The sequence below is a fragment of the Callithrix jacchus genome, chromosome 12 (assembly GCF_049354715.1).
Source record: "Callithrix jacchus isolate 240 chromosome 12, calJac240_pri, whole genome shotgun sequence".
Taxonomy (NCBI): Eukaryota; Metazoa; Chordata; class Mammalia; order Primates; family Cebidae; genus Callithrix; species Callithrix jacchus.
Window position 1 is genome coordinate 121,302,752 of NC_133513.1, and position 20,406 is coordinate 121,323,157.

The following is a 20,406-nucleotide window of genomic DNA, read 5'->3' on the forward strand; positions in this document are numbered from 1 at the left end:
AGGAAGGGAGGGAGGGAGGGAAGGAAGTAAGGAAGGAAGGAAGGAAGGAAGGAAAAGGAAGGAAGGAAGGAGGGAAGGAAGGAAGGAAGGAAGGAAGGAAGGAAGGAAGGAAGGAAGGAAGGAAAGAAAAGGAAGGAAGGAGGGAGGGAAGGAAGGAAGGAAGGAAGGAAGGAAGGAAGGAAGGAAGGAAGGAAGGAAGGAAGGAAGGAAGGGAGGAAGGAAGGGAGGGAACATCACTGCTTAATTTAGGTCTGTATCCTGTCTGAACTAAATAGAGTTTAGGAGGTTTACAGTCTTTCATGCTTGCTGAACTGTGTTTTACTTGGCTTCCAGCTACAAATGAGAGATCAAACTGCACTTGTGCTATGCTGATACCGAGTTCTGTATTGAAAACTTCACCCCGTGGAGCTGGAGGATGCCTGAGGGCAGGGGTCATGTCCTTTGTCTTTGTTTGCCTGACTCTGCCAGACCTGGGGTACAGCAGAAAGGAGACCCATAAACATGTGGGGGGCTAAGAGAATAGAGAAAGCCTAGTTCTGGTAAATGAAGGGGCCTTCCTGCACCCCAGAGATGGTGCCAAGTCCTACAAAAGACTCTTTTTGCCAGAAGGAATGATTTTCTGTCATGACTCTGCCACAAAGCATTCTCTCTCCTCTTTCCATCCTCCTCATTGCCATTGAATTTCAAATAAAAGGATACTCTCTGTTTAAAAGCGACCCCGGAGTTCGATACAGCTCAGGTACAACTTCACGGCTCCCAGTCAGGTCAACTCTTATTTGACCTGAACATTTCTAAGCACAACTGAATAAACTCAAATTCTCACTGCCTATTTCCTATTTTCCTATTACCTGATTTTCTAGCAGACTGTGACATGTATTTACTTTGAGGTTTCTTCTCTCTCTCTTTTTGTAAGTAACCAAGCAAGGGGTTTTCTATCAAAAGACATACAATTCTGTGGCTCTACGTTGATAAATATTTGAGGGGATGTGGCTGAGTGTTTACAGAGACCTCGGTTGGGGGAAAATACTGCTCAACTCCAACCTTTTTTCATAAACCTTCTGCTAGTTCATTCACTCCTTGAACAAATATTTATGAAGCACCTATTTTAATGACGCAAGGGTTTTTCCAGGTAGGCCAGAAATAAAACGAGGTTCTGAGTGGAGATGTTTAGAATCCACAAACCACACAGTGTTAACTTCTGTTAGTGCCAAAATAATCCTGGGACATTATTTGGACGGGGGAGGAGTTAAAGTAAATATTTAAAATGGATTTTGGGAATTTACAAAATGTGTGTCCATTTGTCCTGAAAGGGGATGTTTGTCTATTTAGATAGAGTCTCCTGCTCCCCATGCTTGTTACAATGTTTCAGAATAATTCCCAGGTCCCATGAGCTATGACTCTGGAGATGGAGGTTTATGAAGTCTGGTTGCTTTCAGCCTGCTGGGATTTGAATTCAGGCTCTGCCATTTTATCAGCTGAGCAGCCTTGGGCAGGTTACTTAACCTCTCTGATCCTCGGTGCCCACAGCTGGAAGGCAGGCACCGTGAGAGCCTTGTACTGTCTCGGAGAGCTGCTGTGGGATCAGATGTGTTCTGCGGGGCTTTCTCGCCATGAAGACATTACGTCCTGATCCGCATCTGCATCTTGACTTGCTCATCTGCACAACTTGCTCGGCTTCTGTATATGATTGTCTCTGAAATAAGGGGGCACCTTCGGCCTCGCACACCTCGCTCCTACATTCATAAACCCTCCTACATCCCCGAGCTTCTCCTCACCCCTGCTGTTTACAGAGGTTGCACTGGGGGTGGTAGTCAGCTTCCTCCAGGAAGAAAGGCATCTCTCATATGCCTGCCTGCAGAGTGCCCTGGCCAGGGTACATGCCCCTGGGAAAACTGCCCAAGGGAGACAGTGCATCCACCATCTCTCTGCAGCCCTGCTGGCTCGTCCCCCTCCCTCCCTCCTTCCCTCCTACCCTGCATTCCTCCCTCCCTGCTTCCCTTCCTTCAGGTGCCTTTGCAGCCTCAGGGCATTTACGCTGCACTTCCAGCTTCCTCCTGGAGGTTTTGGAAGGTGAGGTAAAGCCCCTGGGATGCTGAGCTCTCTCTGGACCTGAAAAAGCCTCCCATCAAGAGAGAGATACCTTAGAGATTCTTAGCAAAAATTTCAGTAGCCAGGGATAAGGTCAAAGAGCCAGTCCTGGGTTTCTCAACCCAGTTGATCCATGTCCTCTTCATTCTAGTAGGTTAGGGGATTCTGGAGTTGGGGGTGCGTTTCCTGGGAGACAGCCAGCCCCGCTACTGGAGCATCCCGCCTTTGGTTTCGGTATGGGAAGGAGCCCGACACACCTGGTCTTTCTCAACTCCTGCAAGTCACATCCTCCCAGAACCTGCTTTGCTAACTCCGGCGGAGTCAAGGATGTGAGAAGTGAGAGACGCAAGAGCAGAGGCACAGGAAGCACAGAGCTGCCAGCCCTTTCTCAGAAGCACATCGGCCAAAGAAACGCGCCACAGCCTCCAGGCATCCAGCCTGCATCTTCATCCTGCAAGGGCCCTGCTCCTCCTGTCAGTTATGAATGCAGCCAGCCCGTCAGCCAACAAACCCATATGAGTTCAGTGCCCAGTGCTAAACCCCAGAAGTGACAGAGCAACAGAGAGGAGTCTCTCCTGGCTGGGACTGGGCTACCTGTCCCCTGCAGATCTCACCAGGAGGGCACCTGGTCCATCAGGGGCTGCTTGGAAACTCCGTGCTCAAGGCTGCAGTGTCACCTGCGCCATGGCGCTGGCCGTCACCACAGACCACAGGAGCACCTTTTCTCCTGGCAGCCACGAGCTGCAGCGTCCAGGCGGGGTCTCACTATTCGGCAGCCTGCTCTTTTTGGAGATTTGCATCTTCGGAACTGAAAATCCCGGTCCCCGTCCCCTTTAGATTTCCATCGCCTGCTCAGGAATGCCAGTGTATAATAAGAGAAATAAAATCGATTTTGTTTCATTCTCATTTGGTTGCCTTTGAGCCAACATAGTTTAAAATCTTTATGTACATTCCAGAAAGGGCAAACATAACAGCAGGTGAGCTTGATGTCCCGTTACTTCCTGAGAAATCAGAGGTGTTTTCTGGCATTCGTGAACAACCTGGGGAGAGCTGAAGGGTGCGGCAGGTTCTGTGCACCTTGGTTCCTGCTTCAGGGCACAGAGCTGACAGTTGCAAAAGCCCCCTGTGTGCCAGCCAGTGCCAACAGCGCGCTTCTTCCCTGCGGAGCTTCCCCCAAGGAGCAGTGAGGTCACTATTGGGCTCATGTTATACATGAATGGTGGACCGGAGCTCGAGTCGTTCTGAGCTTGTGGCCCAGGCTCTTTCCAGTGTCTGTGCCGCTAAGAGAAGGGCCATGCTCTGAGAGACACTGAAAAGAATTGGGCCGTTTAGGCTTTAAAACACGGCCTTTCCCAACTCCTTTATTGTTTAAATATCACCAGTGAAATGGAGGAAATTTATTTAGCACATTATTATAGTCGGATTTCATATTAAGACAACAAAATCACTCTCATTTCTGTGTGGTGGCCTCACCTGCCTCCTTCCACAGCCAGTAGTCAGGGGGACATACGAGTCACTGTCCAAGCCCTAACCCTTAGGAGAGAGAGACCAGGTGTGAACCTAGGTCCACAGGCAAGACTGAAAATTACACTGAGCAATGACCATGAGCTGAGATGGTCCAGAGCAAACCAGGGCGTGTAGTCACCCTATTTATAAAACATCCCATAGTGATGAAGGTCATTCATTCATTCACTCACTCATTCATCTCTCAAGTGCTTCTGGGCAGCCCCTGGGTGCCAGGCCCTTTGCTGGCATAAACCAGGCCAACTTGTCCCCAACTCTTACAGCCTGGATACCCTGGGGGTTTATAGCCCCTCTGTTCCCACACCAGAGATGACTGCCCATTTTACAGGTGGCCAAGTGTACACTTGTACTCCCACACACAGAAGATGGCAGAGCCCGAGGGCTCTGAAGCCCAGTGGTCACCTTTGCTAAAGACAGCAGAGAATGGCTGGGCTTGGGGAACATTCTTCCTCACCTGAGAAATACAAGAAGCTCCTCCCTTTGCCAGGGCACAGATACCCTCACCACCATGTCAGGGAAGAGATCATGCTGTCCCCAGCCCAGGCCTCCCTGCCTCTTTTTCTCTCTCCTCCTTCCTTCCCCTCTCAACTTTAGATCTCCAGCCACAAACGTCAAACCCTGGTTTTTGAAACAGCTGGGAACCCATCCATTCAGCAAAAGGCAGGCAGAAGGTCCGTGTCCCATGAGCCACCCGTCTTCTTGAATTGCCACCCCTGTCCTAAGCATGACACTTCATTTGTACATACTTTGAGTTATAGGCTCCAGAATAATTCATTTTAATACATATGGAAGAATTGATTCTGTGGGAAGAAAGCCGATTTCCTGAACATGGCATACTGTTTGATGGGTAATTTTCTCTCTCTCATTCCAGGCAAGGAAATTTCATTTGGGTGTTAAATTTGTTGACTGGGGTAGAGATAACAGACCCACAGATTGTAAAATTCCAGCTGGGACAGGGGTGTGAGGGTGACTCCTGGCAATCCAGATGACTTACAATGCTAGCTCTTAATCAATCACTGTAACACGGTGAGTGAATGGAGAGGAAAAACTATTTCAGAGCAAATGTTTGCCTGCGCTTTGGAGAGTGGTTATTTAAGGGAGTGCAGGGACCAGAAGCCATGTTTCTAGAGTGATCCTGGAAGGATGCTGGTTGGGTGACTGGGGGACCTTGGAGGAGGCGCTAGTTAGGAAGGTTCTGAGCATGGCCTTGGGCGCACCAGGCAGGTGCTCGGTGGACGGTCCTGTGGCTTCCCGATGGCGCCACCTGCTGGTCACTGCTGGGATAGCACCCAAACTTCAGGCCTGGCGCATGCGCGGAAGCGTGGGGGCCCTGCCCGCCCCCAGCCCGCCCCCTGCCCACCCTGCCTGGATCCCTAAGGCTTCCAAATTCAGGTGCTAAGTTGACTCCATAAAATGTGAAATTATAATACCATTTCACTAGAATTTCCTTTTAAGACACGCCTGTGTATGTTTCCTCTATCTGTCCGATAGGGCTGTGGGCATCCTAGGGCTTCCCGCTTCTACCCCAGGAGGGTACCATGGCTGGTGCCCAGCCAAGCTCGGCAACTGTGGGTGTCTCACCCGTGCCAGTTCACAGGTAGTGCCCTAAACACCTGGAATGTGGCTGTCACTGTCCCCATCCCACCAGCTCGGAGCAGAACCTGGGCCAGAGAGTCCACCTGTGTCCTCACCAGTCCCATAAGGCAGAAACTGTCCCAAGATCAGAGGAGGGAAGAACCTCTAAGAGACAAGTGACTTGCCTGGGGTGACAAGATAGAGAGCCCAGGTGTGAGCCCAAGTCCACCTGTCTTCTGTGTCAGGGCTCTTCTCAAGGGTGATTTTAGACTCAAGGGTGATTTTAGGACAGTTAAATGCTCCGGGATAGCTCTGACCTTGTGGTCACTCAACAGTCCAGCAACTTCCTGGCCAGTAAACCAAACTTCTTGCCCTGTGCCTGTGAGGTCCGGCCCATCCTCCACATGGGCCTGAGCTGGTAAACATTCAGCATTACCTGCTACCCTTGCTTTGCTGAGAAGCCCCAGATGAAGCTCCTCACCATGGCAGCGAGGCACCTCAGCCTTGGGAGAAAGGCCCATACCATCAGCTTTGTCCCGACAGCTTCCAGAACTGTGAGAAGCTTCTGTTGTTCTTAAGCTGTTAACTGCCTGGGCTTCCGCTTAGCTCAGGAGTCATTAAGGTGCACCTGCTCCTTGTTAGGCATGGATGAGGCATCATTTCCCATCCTCAGGAGCTTCACAAGAGCAGAGATGGACGCTAGCCCCGGTGGCATATTCAGCACCCAGGATACCTGTGTCAGATACAAGGAGTCCAGCAAACTTTCAGTGGTTGGCACCAGCCACTCCCCGCAACCCTGCCTTGAACCCACCGAAGTCTTTTCCAGGGGAGTGTGGTCTCCCAGTTAAAGAAGAGGTCCCCTGAAGGCAGCAAGATTGTCAAATCTTGTTAACTAAACAGGGCCTCCTTCCCTGCTCTGTGTCCAGAAGACACTCAGTAAATATTTGTTGAACAAATAAACACATTTCTATTCATGGCTCCTGGTCACTAAAATCAGCATTTCTTTAAAAATTCATGAGCTCCATAATGCTTCCCAGTGTGAGAGCAAACCACGTTATGAAATTGGCATGAAATTTCTATTAAAGAGAAGAGTATCCACTTAATAATATTCCCAGAGGGTAGCTTTGTGGGTTACTGCTGTGCTGCGTTATAATTTTCTATAATTACATAGTGTTGATTGTAGTTTACTAACAGCGCATTGATAAAGAAAAAACCTAACCCTGAAACTATATTACCACAAGTGTGTAGCTTTACCAAATGGAAACTCATTGGTTAGCTGGGTTGAGGGTGGCAAAAAGAATGCTCTCCTCCAAAGTCGTGAGTGGAGCTCACAAAGTGTGCAGTCGAAACAGACATCAGGGAGGCTCTCTATTAGGAAACCCGTTGGGATGATCTAGGAACGGAGGCAGAATCCTATCTTTGAGCGCCACCGGGTGTGGCTGGTGGAAAGGAGTTTGATGAACAGCAGCTCTAAGGAGCAGCACCTACCTGCTGAGGAAAGCAATCCTATAAACGGTCGCATGGTAGACAGGAGGGATGTGCTATGATCTGAATGTCTGTGTCCCCCCAGGTTTATATGTTGAAATCTGATCACCAAAGTGCTGGGTTGAGGAGGCGGGACATTGGGAGGTGATTAGGTCATGAAGGTGGAGCCCCCTTGAATGGGATTAGTGCCCTTACCAAATAGGCTCCAGGAGATGTACTGGCTGAAGATGCAGCAAAAAGGTCTCTGAACAGGCAGAGGGCCCTCTCCAGACACCACATCTGCTGGCACTTTTATCCTGAACTTCTCACTTCCAGGACTGTGAGAAGCTTCCGTTGTTTTTAAGCCACCCAATCTAAGATATTTTGTTATAGCAGCCTGAGCTGGCTGAGACCGTGTGTAGAGAACGTTTTCCAAAGGCAGGGCTGTGTTTACTGTGTTCACCTGTGAACAAAAGTAGGGGCCAGTAAGTAGTTGAATTCATGTATGTCTGTGTGCCGGAGGCTACCACGCACTTAGACAAGACCCCACGTGCCCCTGACCCTGCCCTTCTCTTGCCTCAGGCCAAATCACCTTTCCTCTCTTGGTCGTGGTCATCTCCGTTCTAGAAGAGGATTCTGATCCTCCTTCCCAGATTGGCTGAATGTAAGACAAGGGGCTGTGAAATCACTCAGCACGTAATGTCCATAGTCCGCAGTCGGCTCTGCCTGGGACATCCCTTGTCATTGGATCCAGCAGCATTCAGGCTGGAGGTTGGTGGGAAGCTACTCTCGCCTCCAGATTGGCTGGCAAAGCAGGAGATGTACCACCCTAGCAAGTCTGAGGAGGGCCAGGGCTTCAGCAGGGATGGGTTCCCTCCAGGCACCCACAGGGGGTGCATCTCGTCATGGCTGAGGTGTCCAAGGAGGTTGTGAAGCAGCTTCTCTAAGTTATAAAATATGGAGAGTTCTCTCCTTACTTGCAATTTGGGCTCAAACGGTCTCCCAAATAACCAGAGGAGCAGCTATAAATAATGCATGCACATTGTTTGGCCCAATTAACATTCTTTGGAAGATAGGGGCAATTCTTTGAAGTCTGTTTCTTCAAAGGGACGTGTCTGTCGAGGGGGACATCGACACACCCCTGTTAGGCCAGGCCAAGCTTTGCCCTAATTAGATATTTACACAAGAGACCCAGGCAAGGAGGGTGGATTTATTTTTAATAAAAGAAGATTAAAATCTGTGTATCTGCAGCATATTAAGGAAGACTGAACCAAATTAAAAATCCTCCCACAACTTTGAATAGTGGGGGCCTTGAAAAGGAAGCATTTCACTTGGAATTTACTAAAACTTGTTGCTTTGAGTCAGGAAAAGAAAAAATCAGGAACCCCCTTCCCCTGTCTCAATCCCAACTTCAAATTGGCCTGTTGGCGCTCCCAGTGATCTGGGAGCTGAGGGTGATCAGGTGTGCCCTCTGCATTTGACAAGCCAGTGTAAACCCACACCCTGCAGCTGGGTGTCCACTTGTGGCACCGCAACCCCCGGCTGGGAGGAAGGAGCAGTGGAGGTGACATGCTGGGAATGGGATGGGATGAGGGCCACCCTGACACTCTGAAGGCTAAGGGACCAATCAGCCCAGAGGGTCACACAGGAGTGCAGGCCACACCCGGTCTTCCCAAAAGAAGACAGACCTCTAGACTTTCATGCGGACTCCCCTGATTTTAAATATTTCAAACTAATTTAAAACCTTTGTAAGCATCAACACGTCCTCCTCCAACCCAGAAATTACACTTGTGGTCACTGACCGACCCCAAATACAGGAAAAAACCGTGTCCACAAAATGACCTGCGCCCAGGCGTTCATAGCAGCCTTGTTTATAAGAGCAAACTGACTGCAACAACTCAAACGTGTATCAAGGGAAGGATGCAGGTGGCCTGGTCACTCACACCTGTAATCCCAGCACTTCGTGAGGCCAAGGCAGAAGACTCGCTTAAGCTCAGTAGTTCAAGACCAGCCTGGGCAACATAGCAAGATCTCATCTCCAAAATCAATACTAATAATTAAAAATTATTATTATCGGTGGCACATGCCTGTAGTCCTAGTTACTCACCTGGGCCCAGGAATCGAGGTGACAGTGAGATATGATCTTGCAACTGCACTCCAGTTTGGGGGACAGAGCAAGGCCCTGACTCTAAAAATAATCAGTAAAAAGGGGAGAGTGGGAAAGCAGGTGGTAGCACAATCGCATGACTGTGTTCTGTTCTGCAGTCTGAAGGAATGGCCTGCAGTGCCCACAAGAACGCGCTGGGCCTCGGAGCCTGTGGCACTAGAGAAGCAGTAGGACATGTGCTGCGCAGCTCTACTTAGAGGAAGTTCAAGGACAGACAGAGGAATCTTCTCTGGAGGTGGAGGTTAGAACGGTGTGGGCATCCTGGGGCTGAGGGAGGGACTTTTTGGTAGACTGAAAAGGGACAAGAAGGAAGCATCTAGGATAGTGGCAGATGTCCCCCCTTGGGACCAGGGTGTGGGCCGTATGGGGGTCTGCAGCAGACATGTACCCAAACTCATCACACCATAGGCTTAAGGTCCATGCGCTTTGTATAATTATACCTTTTCAAAAAATTTAAAACTTTCAAAACACAGAGCAGGCCAAACCCAGTGATGTAGGTCACATTTAGTCAGCAGTCCCCAATTTGCATCTTCTGTCACAGTAAATTTTTACCCTTATGTTAGCTAGGGACCCCTCACCCCAAAGTGGAGAAGCGTCCCTCACCAGCAGCCATCTATGTGGTGATAAGCGAAAACTGCTCTAAGAAAACGGTCTGTGTTTTTAGGTCAGTGCCACCATGCCTGGCCAATGTGTATTTGTTCAATATTTTTAGAGATAGGCTCTTGCTATGTTGTCCAGACTGGTGAGGAGATAGCTCAGGGTTCAGGGAGCAGAATGGACTGGGCTGATGGTGGTGAGCAGAGGGCAGTTTGGTGGCCTGGGAACAGCACCCTGGTGGCCAAGAGGTGTTTGTCCCTGGAGAGGTTGGCACAGCTCAGAGGGGACCCCAGGGACAGGCAAAAAGGTCTCATCCCACCAAATTGCTGCCCACCCAAGGCCCGAGGCATGCCATCATTTTGGATTTGTTGGTATGACTTGCCTCTTCACAAAGGTGAGAGGAACATACACACCTTGTTTAGCCCAGAGTGGCTGAGGTGCCGCAGCTTCCTGCCTTCCTGCTGGGGAGACCTGTGGCTGCAGCAGAACCAGTGCCACCCTGCCGTGGCTCCCTCTGCCCCGCAGCGAATACTCGGGGGTTCTGTGAGGTCCCCCCAGCTCTGCCTTTACCTTGAAAGGGTTTAGGATATGTGGGTGGAAGATGAGGCACATCCGGGGAAGTGTGAGGCAGACCTAGCCATGCAAATGCATTGAGCACCTGCTGCATGCTAGTCAGACTGCAGAGCTCAGGGGTCGGAACGCTGGGAGGAGGAGACAGCCCGGCGTCCAGTGAGCAGCGCGGGCCAGGCTGATGGCGGTAAACAGAGGGCACTTCAGTGGCCTGGGAACATCACCCAGGTGGCTGAGAGGTGCCAGTCCTTGGAGAAGTTGGCACGGCTGGGAGGGGACTGGATCAGAGGAGTTTGGTGGGGCAAGTGAGGTGGGCGTCCTGAACATTAAGAGCTGAGAGTTACAGACATGGGAGGTAAGAGGCCTGGCACACTTGCTGGAGGGGGCAGTGGGCACACGGTGGGGCAGGCAAGGTAGGTGGGGCTGCTGCCCCAGCTGGCCCCAAGGAGGAGGCTGGGTTGAACACAAAGGGCAGCAGGATGGGGTGAGAACTTTTTCTTTCTCATAGACATTTCTTAGAGGTTTCAGGGTCACAGCCAAACGGAGTGGAAGGTACAGAATCCCCATATTCCCTCCCTATGCAGGCACAGCCTCCCCCACCGTCAACATCCTGAGCCGGGATGGGACATCCGGTACAATGGATGACCCACTCTGGGACATCGCAGTCATCCGGAGTTCATACTGTACGTCACACTCAGCCTCAGTGGCCACATTCTGTGAGTTTGGACACATTTATGATGACCGGGACCCGCCAATGTAGTATCAGAAGAGCTGCACTGCCCTAAAAAGTCTCTGCGCACAGGGATTTTTAGAAGCACAGAGGCTTTTGCTGTGAAAGCTTCAAGAGGCAGTTAGAGGGGCAGGCTGAAGACTGTGGCACAGGACAGGGTGGGCCTCGTCCCTCCGCCTGGCTCAGACACCCACTGGGCATCCCTCCACAAGATGACCTTCCCGGAGCTCCACTCGGGCTTCAGAGGGTACCCTGCATGCTTCGCACTGTGGGCAGGGACAGGTGAGGGAGACAGTATGTGACAGGAGCCCGCCGGGGCCGTGACATGCGAGGGTCTGGCACAAACTCACCGGGTTTCTCATGCCCCAACAGGCCAGTGCCCGCCCTGCAGAGCCCAGCAGCCCCAGGCTGAGGGTGGAAATTCCCAGAGCAAATGAGAGGGGTGCGTGTTCTGGAGGTGGTAGGAGCTTCGGGGTGAGGGTGTGAGCATTTCCGAGACTCAGCGTCCTCTCTGAAACCTCACATCTAAATCACACGGCCACATTCCTTCTTGACTCCAGCTGGGCCAGAGGCTCCCTCCTGGCTGCCGGATACTGCTCCTGGCAGTGCTGGCTACAGGCACCCGACCCCCAGGGGCTGGATGGGCCACACCCACACAGCAGTTCCAACTGCGTCGTTACCATCGTCTCGGAGATCTGTGTCATCCTGACTCTTAAATTTCCTGTCTTGTGGTCCAATCAAAATACGTCTCACTGACCCAGCCAAAATCTATCTTTGTGAGGCTTTGGCCATGCAGATGTTTCCTGCTATTGCCAGAGCAGGAGGCGGTGTTGGCTGCAGCCCTCGCCAACAGCTGCTCCCAGCGGAGCAGGGCTGAGAGGGACTCGGAGGGAGAGGCCGCCTCCCCACAGCCTCTGTCTCCTCTGCGACCAGGGACTCTCACTCTCCTCTGTTGAAGCCTAAAGCTGCTCCCGGCCAGTTCTCCCAAACCAGCCCCCTAGGGAGACCTCAAGAGCTGAAACCCAAGACAGACAGAAAACAGGGGCTTCTCAGCCTAGCGGAGAGTGCTGAGCCCTGGGCTCTCCCACCCGCCAAGCCACTCCAGTCCCATCTCTCACACTCTCTCTCTCTCTCTCTCTCTCTCTCCGTCTTTCTCTCTCTCTCTCTCTCTCACACACACACAGCACACACAAACAGCACACATACACATAGACACACACACTCAGCACACACACATAGACACACATGAACACACAGACACACACACACAGACTCAACACACACACACGGCACACACACACTCAGCACACACACTCAGCGCACACACTCAATGCACACACACAGAGACATACACATACTCTCGCGCACGGGCACACACACACACAGACACACATGAACACACAGACACACACAGACTCAGCACACACACACAGCACACACACACTCAGCACACACAGTGCACACACACAGAGACACACACACTCAGTGCACACACAGAGACACACACATGCTCTCGCGCACGGGCACACACGCACACACACACACACAGATACACAGTGTTTCAGCACATTTCTAGACAAATGACTAATGTGCACACTGCACCAGGGAGACACCACATTGAAATCAAGGACTTGAATAGGTCAGAAGCCGAGGATGCATCTTTTCACCCCAGGCTTTGGGGTCTCGCCTGGTCCCTGGGCCCCCTCTCCCCTCCCAGCCCAGACAGGATCATGCAGCGGTTCCATGGGGAGTTTGGAAGTGGAGAGGCCTGACGTTCAATCCCGGCCCTGCCCCTTGCTGGCTGCATGACTTGGGCCCGTTGCTTAGCGTTTCTGAGCCTCAGTTTCGCCAGCTGGGGGAGTGAAGATGGCAGCTCCTGCCTCATAAGGTTGTGAGGATGAAATAAGAAGTGCAGGAGGATTGTGTAGCCTGGCACCCAGCGCTCAGACGGTCTCCACTCTGTGCTGCTTTTGCAGGACCCTGTCTTCCTCTCACCCCAGCAGGGCCTCAGCCTCTAAGAGGCCTAGAACCCTGGGAAAGGAGCAGTCAGGACTGGACACGGCTCCAGGCTTTTCTTATTTCTCTAAAATACTCAGAGTCTGGGGTCCTTTATGGGATCTGCCTTGAGTAGCCAGAGATGGCACGAAGGGAATGGGAACCCTAAACACGGGTTTGCCATTCTGGGGCTCCCTGGTGGTATGTCCTGCGTCAGCCTGTTCATTCATTCATTCATTCATTCATCCATCTAAGCACACGTTTATCAGCTGCTCCCTGAGCATCCACCATGTGTGTTGGGGTTGTGCCCAGGCCTCTGTCAGGCGGGGAGCTCAGCCTGAGGCCAGGCTGTGAGTGGGATGTAGGATGGGAGACAGGGCCAAGCAGGGTCCTTTGAGAGGTGCAGGGTACACAGCACCCATGGTGCCTCTCCCAGAGGACACCTGCCCCTCTCATCTGGACAGTGAAGATGCTTGGGATGGACCGCCTGGCTTTGCCCAAGCCCAGAGCAGTGGTCTCTGGACAGTGATTGCTATTATGTTCTCAGAGAAATGCTCAGAGTACCTTCGGTTGGTCGAGATTTGTTCCCTGGACTCCTCGAAGGCTTTGCCAGAGGGTGGAGGCTGTGAGTGTGTGTACGTGTGTGTATGTGTGTGTATACATGTGTGTACGTGTGTCTGTGTGTGTATGTGTGTGTGCAGATGCACGCTGGACACAGGGCTGTGGCATGATTGTCAGATCAGAGGCAGAGTAATTGTACTCAGAGCAAGAATAATAAGCCCACCCTTTTCCACAGTGGACCTTCTGATGAAAGCGTCAGAATGTGAGCAGCCCAGTGTCGTACACGTGGATATAAATGAGATGCGCATTGTCCATCAGAAAAGGTCTAGCTCTGTTCCTGGCTCAGGTGATACCTCTTGCACGAACACAAATCCATTTACTTGACTTTGGTTTGCTTATTAATATTATGACTCTGACTTCAGATATATGATCAGGTTACAAATATCAGTTTTTTACTGAATGGTTGTTACTTGGTTTCCAACACCAGAAACCCACTTCAGGATATTTCAACAAAAAACCCAAACACCTGCTAAGTCTTCCTGTGGCTCGATATTTGGGTTTAGAACAAGAATAACTAGATAAACTTGGACGTATTCTCTTCTTGGTATATATATATATATACCAAGAGATGGGGTTTCACCTTGTTGACCAGGATGGTCTCCATCTCTTGACCTCGTGATCCACCCGCCTCGGCCTCCCAAAGTGCTGGGATTATAGGTGTGAGCCACCTCGCCAGGCTTCGTTTATATTTTTTAAAAAGAAAAGGAAAGCAGGTTGGTTTTGACATTAAGGAACTGGCCGGTAGCTTCTGGTTTCTCTGGGCAGTCCCACTGGGAGATGCCGGTCCTTACTCTTCTGTCCCAGCGGTGGGATCACCCAGAGCCCACCCCAGACAAGCTCTAACCCAGATGTGCTCACGGCACTGCCACCCGCTGCAAGCTGAGAGACAGTGCGTTTCCAGCGTGGGGCCTCGTTGTGGGGAACGGAATTTGGAGGTAGTGGCGTGATTTGACAGGGGTGGTTTAGCTGTAGCTCAGCCCTGTGCGTGGAGTGTCTGTTTTTCAGGTGGGATGGGAGTAAACTCGACGAGAGAGGAGTTTGCACATCAGGCCAGACCCTGCATCTGAAGTGGCACAGGACATTCTCCAGGTGCTGCCTCTGAAGGGATTGTGATCTCCTGGGGGCAGGGATGTGCCCTCGTCCTCCTGTGAGCCTCCTTAGCACTGAGCAAAGCCCTGCGTGATTGGGGATGTTCAATGAAATGAGCGGGGTTGGATTTAATGGACCCTAAAGTACAACTGCGCAGCCTCAGATTGACTTCCACATCCAGGCCCTCAGGAGACCGCCACACTTCCCAGGGTGTGAGGGCTCAGAGAACGCAGTCTCTACCCAGAATCAGCACAATCGGAACCCTCATGAGCAGGTGAAACTGCTGTCCTCGGCCTCCGAAGCATAGAATGCCCCAAGCCAATGAATGCTCATGAAATTTCCCACCTCCTGTTCCACTCACTTGCCAGTCACTCGGAGAGAGCTCCTGCTGTGGGACTGTGCCCGGAGTCTCACCACAGCCTGTCACAGGACCACAGGTGCCTGCTGTGAAGGAGGGAAGAAAGGCAAAAAGGCACAGAAAAAATAATCTTGCAGTTATAAGTTTCTGGCTGTGTCTCTTACCACGTGCCTCCCACGAGGCTGCTTACAGGCTGACGGGTCAGCCTTTTCCACTCTGAAGGCGATCCTACACTCCAGTACAGTGAGCCCCAATTTTCAGGACCAATCCTAGAGTATGCATTCAGTTATTGATCATCAATAGTTTATTGTCCTGTCACTGCATCTTCCCTGGACACGGTAATGGAAGTGTTGGTTTATTTATAGGTCCTGTTTGAAGGATGTGACAAATTGACTTTCTGTCACAGCCCAGATAAAGTCAAATAAAAGTCACAAGGTAGAAGAAGTGGACTTGACCTGGTTACCACATTGAAAGTGTTTTTACTGGCCAGGCACAGTGGCCCACACCTACAATCCCAGCACTTTGGGTGACCCAGGTGGGTGGATCACCAGAGGTTAGGAGTTAGTGACCATCCTGGCCAATGTGGCAAAGCACCATCTCTCCTAAAAATACAAAAATTAGTTGGGCATGGTGGCAGGCTCCTGTAATCCCAGTTACTTGGGAGGCTCGGGCAGGAGAATCGCTTGAACCTGGGAGGCAGAGGTTGCAGTGAGAGGAGATTGTGCCATTGCACTCCTGCCTGGGCAACAAGAGCGAAACTCTATAGAAAAGAAGAAAGAAGGAAGGAAGGAAAGAAGGAAAGAAAGAGAAAGAGAGAGAGAGAGAAAGAGAGAAAGAAAGAAGGAAAGAGAAAGGAAGGAAGGAAGGAAAAGAGAGAGGGAGAGGGAGGGTAGGGGAGAGGGAAGGGGAGGGGGAAGGAAGGAAGGAAAGAAAGAAGAAAGAGAGAGGAAAGAAAGGAAGGAAGGAAGGGAAAGAGAGGGAGAGGGAGGGGAGGGAGAAGGAAGGAAGGAAAGAAGAAATGAAAAGAGAAAAGAAAAGAAAGAGAATCTTTACCATATTGGGAAGCCCTAGAGAATCTCCCAGCACTACCCAGGTCCCTCCTGAGTCAGTGGCACTGAGTCCCCAGGTGCTACCGGAACACCTGCTCCCTGAGAAGCACTCAGTCAGAACCTGAGATGATGCCCAGCCAGGAAACAGGGCAGAGCCAGGACTGCCCCCAGACCTTGTGAAAGTGAGAGCTGTGCCCCTTCCAACCTTCCTGTCCCTCCAGGGGAATCCCAAGGCCATACTGTACACTTCAGGCGTTTTGTGACACTCGGGTCCAGAACAGGAGGTGCCCAGCAGTTTCAGAATCGATGGTCCAGGGCCTGGCCCGCCTGTGCTGACTCCCCCAGTGGGAAGGAGGCACACACCTCCCTGCTCTCCTCCTGACCAGACTCCCGCAGTTTCACTGGGTGCTGCCACTCTGGACTCTGCCCTGCCTCTCCAGAGTCCCCTCCAGAAAGTGCAAGACCGTGAGAGGACCCTGACTCATAGGAGCTCAGGTTCAAGTTCGAAAAGAAAAGCAGACAGAGAGGGACACAGAGCAGTGCATAGCCTGCCCGTGGCCCTCAGAGATGTCCAGCAGGGCTTCATGGGCGGGCACAGGGGCTGGGAGGGGCGTGGGAGGCAGGTGCAATGCTGGAGCCCAGTCCTCTGAACAAGGGCCAGGAGATGACCGCCGATTGGAAAGAAACCTCCATCACTACTCCTGAGTCACCCTTGGAATTCTGGTTATCTTGACAGGCTGTGGCACCTGAACATCTTCATTAATGTGAAAAGACAATTGAGAAGGCAATGAAAATGACTCTGAGCGCCTCTCTCAGGGAGTAGAGAGTGCCATCTGCGTTTGCTACATGGTGGCCCCCATTCCCCATTCGTGCTTTCACTTCCACAATTTCAGCTACCCATGGCCAACTGTGGCTTAAAATACATGAGTAGAGTGTGACAAGATGCTTACAGAGAGAGGAGAGAGACCACGCTCACGTGACTTCCGCAGCAGCATATTTCTGGAATTGTTCTATTTTACTACTGCTGTTGTTAATCTCTTCCTGTGCCTGATTTATAAAATGAACTTTATGTAGGTGTGTATAGGAAAAAGCATAGTATATATACATGATATATACAGGAAAAAGGATAACATACATGCATGATATGTACAGGAAAAAGGATAGCATATATGCATGATATATACAGGAAAAAGGATAGCATACATACGTGATATGTACAGGAAAAAGGATAGCATACATACATGATATATACAGGAAAAAGGATAGCATACATACATGATATGTACAGGAAAAAGGATAGCATACATGCATGATATATACAGGAAAAAGGATAGCATACATACATGATATATACAGGAAAAAGGATAGCATACATACATGATATGTACAGGAAAAAGGATAGCATACATGCATGATATATACGGGAAAAAGGGTAGCATACATGCGTGATATGTACAGGAAAAAGGATAGCATACATACGTGATATGTACAGGAAAAAGGATAGCATACATACGTGATATGTACAGGAAAAAGGATAGCATACATGTATGATATGTACAGGAAAAAGGATAGCATACATACGTGATATGTACAGGAAAAAGGGTAGCATACATACGTGATATGTACAGGAAAAAGGATAGCATACATGTATGATATGTACAGGAAAAAGGATAGCATACATACGTGATATGTACAGGAAAAAGGGTAGCATACATACATGATATATACAGGAAAAAGGATAGCATACATGTATGATATGTACAGGAAAAAGGATAGCATACATATGTGATATGTACAGGAAAAAGGGTAGCATACATGTATGATATGTACAGGAAAAAGGATAGCATACATACGTGATATGTACAGGAAAAAGGATAGCATACATGTATGATATGTACAGGAAAAAGGATAGCATACATGTATGATATGTACAGGAAAAAGGATAGCATACATGTATGATATGTACAGGAAAAAGGGTAGCATACATGTATGATATGTACAGGAAAAAGGATAGCATACATGTATGATATGTACAGGAAAAAGGATAGCATACATACATGATATATACAGGAAAAAGGATAGCATACATACGTGATATGTACAGGAAAATGGATAGCATACATGTATGATATGTACAGGAAAAAGGGTAGCATACATACATGATATGTACAGGAAAAAGGATAGCATACATACGTGATATGTACAGGAAAATGGATAGCATACATGTATGATATGTACAGGAAAAAGGATAGCATACATACGTGATATGTACAGGAAAAAGGGTAGCATACATACATGATATGTACAGGAAAATGGATAGCATACATGTATGATATGTACAGGAAAAAGGATAGCATACATACGTGATATGTACAGGAAAAAGGGTAGCATACATACGTGATATGTACAGGAAAATGGATAGCATACATACATGATATATACAGGAAAAAGGGTAGCATACATACATGATATGTACAGGAAAAAGGGTAGCATACATACGTGATATGTACAGGAAAAAGGATAGCATACATACGTGATATGTACAGGAAAAAGGGTAGCATACATACATGATATGTACAGGAAAAATGGTAGCATACATACGTGATATGTACAGGAAAAAGGATAGCATACATACGTGATATGTACAGGAAAAAGGGTAGCATACATACATGATATATACAGGAAAAAGGATAGCATACATGTATGATATGTACAGGAAAAAGGGTAGCATACATACATGATATGAACAGGAAAAAGGGTAGCATACATACGTGATATGTACAGGAAAAAGGATAGCATACATATGTGATATGTACAGGAAAAAGGGTAGCATACATACATGATATGTACAGGAAAAAGGGTAGCATACATACGTGATATGTACAGGAAAAAGGATAGCATACATATGTGATATGTACAGGAAAAAGGGTAGCATACATACATGATATATACAGGAAAAAGGATAGCATACATGTATGATATGTACAGGAAAAAGGGTAGCATACATACGTGATATGTACAGGAAAAAGGATAGCATACATACGTGATATGTACAGGAAAAAGAATAGCATACATACATGATATATACAGGAAAAATGATAGCATACATACGTGATATGTACAGGAAAAAGGGTAGCATACATACGTGATATGTACAGGAAAAAGGGTAGCATACATACGTGATATGTACAGGAAAAAGGATAGCATACATACGTGATATGTACAGGAAAAAGGGTAGCATACATACATGATATGTACAGGAAAAAGGGTAGCATACATACGTGATATGTACAGGAAAATGGATAGCATACATACGTGATATGTACAGGAAAAAGGGTAGCATACATACATGATATGTACAGGAAAAAGGGTAGCATACATACGTGATATGTACAGGAAAATGGATAGCATACATGCATGATATGTATAGGAAACAGCATGGTGACTGTGGTGTAAAATAGGTGAGTAGAGCACAAGATATTTAGAGAAGAGAGACACCACGTTCACTTGACTTTTACAGCAGGGTGTTGTTATAATTGTTCTATTTCATTATTGTGGTTGTTAATCTCTCATAGTGCCCGATTTAGAAAATAAACTTTATGTAAGTATGTACAGGAAGAAACATAGTGTATGTGTATATATATACTATATATATATGTATAGTGTATGTATGTATATATATACTATATATATAGTATGCATAGGAAAAAGCATACTGTATAAACATAGTATGTACAGGAAAAAGGATAGTATATATACACCGTATCTATAGGAAAAAGCATAGTACATACACATAGTATGTTTAGGAAAAGGCATAGTAACCACGGTCTAAAATAGGTGAGTAGAGCACGAGGTATTCAGAGAGAGAAGAGAGACACCACGTTCACTGGACTTCCGTGACCGCGTATTGTTAGAATTGTTCCATTTCATTATTGTTGTCATTAATCTCTTACAGTGCCCGATTTAGAAAATAAACTTTACGTAGGTATGTACGCGTAGGAAAAAGCATAGCGTACAGTATCTGTGGCTTCAGGGGCTCCTGGAACGTATCCCACGCAGATAAACTGCGGGCTGTTCTGTATAAATTGATGGTGCTTTCCGTTAGAGCCGTGGCAGCTTCCAGTGGAGAAAGTAACAAGACTGCAAAAGCATTGAGGGCGGTGTCCCCGACGTCTGTGAGCTGCAGTTACTTTTGTCTGTGGAGGTTAACCCTGCTGTCTTCAGGGCTCTGTTTCATGATCATAGTCTATCCTGTAATAATAATTTGGTCTTGGCGAGATCTAAAGATTATCCCAAACACAATTATCTTTTCACTGCCTAAGTGGTCATTTTTTTTTTTTTTTTTTTTTTTTGAGACGGAGTTTCGCTCTTGTTACCCAGGCTGGAGTGCAATGGCGCGATCTCGGCTCACCGCAACCTCCGCCTCCTGGGTTCAGGCAATTCTCCTGCCTCAGCCTCCTGAGTAGCTGGGATTACAGGCACGCGCCACCATGCCCAGCTAATTTTTTGTATTTTTAGTAGAGACGGGGTTTCACCATGTTGACCAGGATGGTCTCGATCTCTTGACCTCGTGAAGGTG

General features: G+C 48.8%; 1 protein-coding gene across 16 annotated transcripts in view; it reads left to right on the top strand.

Moving 5' to 3' along the window:
• Window positions 1-20,406, top strand: part of PTPRE (protein tyrosine phosphatase receptor type E) — a 186,966-nt gene that overhangs the window by 97,812 nt on the left and 68,748 nt on the right. For 2 of the 16 annotated variants that reach the window (XM_078346773.1, XM_078346777.1), the window contains exon 3: window positions 8,917-9,059. The exons of the other annotated variants lie outside the window; for them this stretch is intronic. The gene's annotated coding sequence lies outside the window, so the exon portion shown is untranslated. The remainder of the gene's footprint in view (window positions 1-8,916; window positions 9,060-20,406) is intronic. 16 annotated transcript variants of the gene reach the window in all.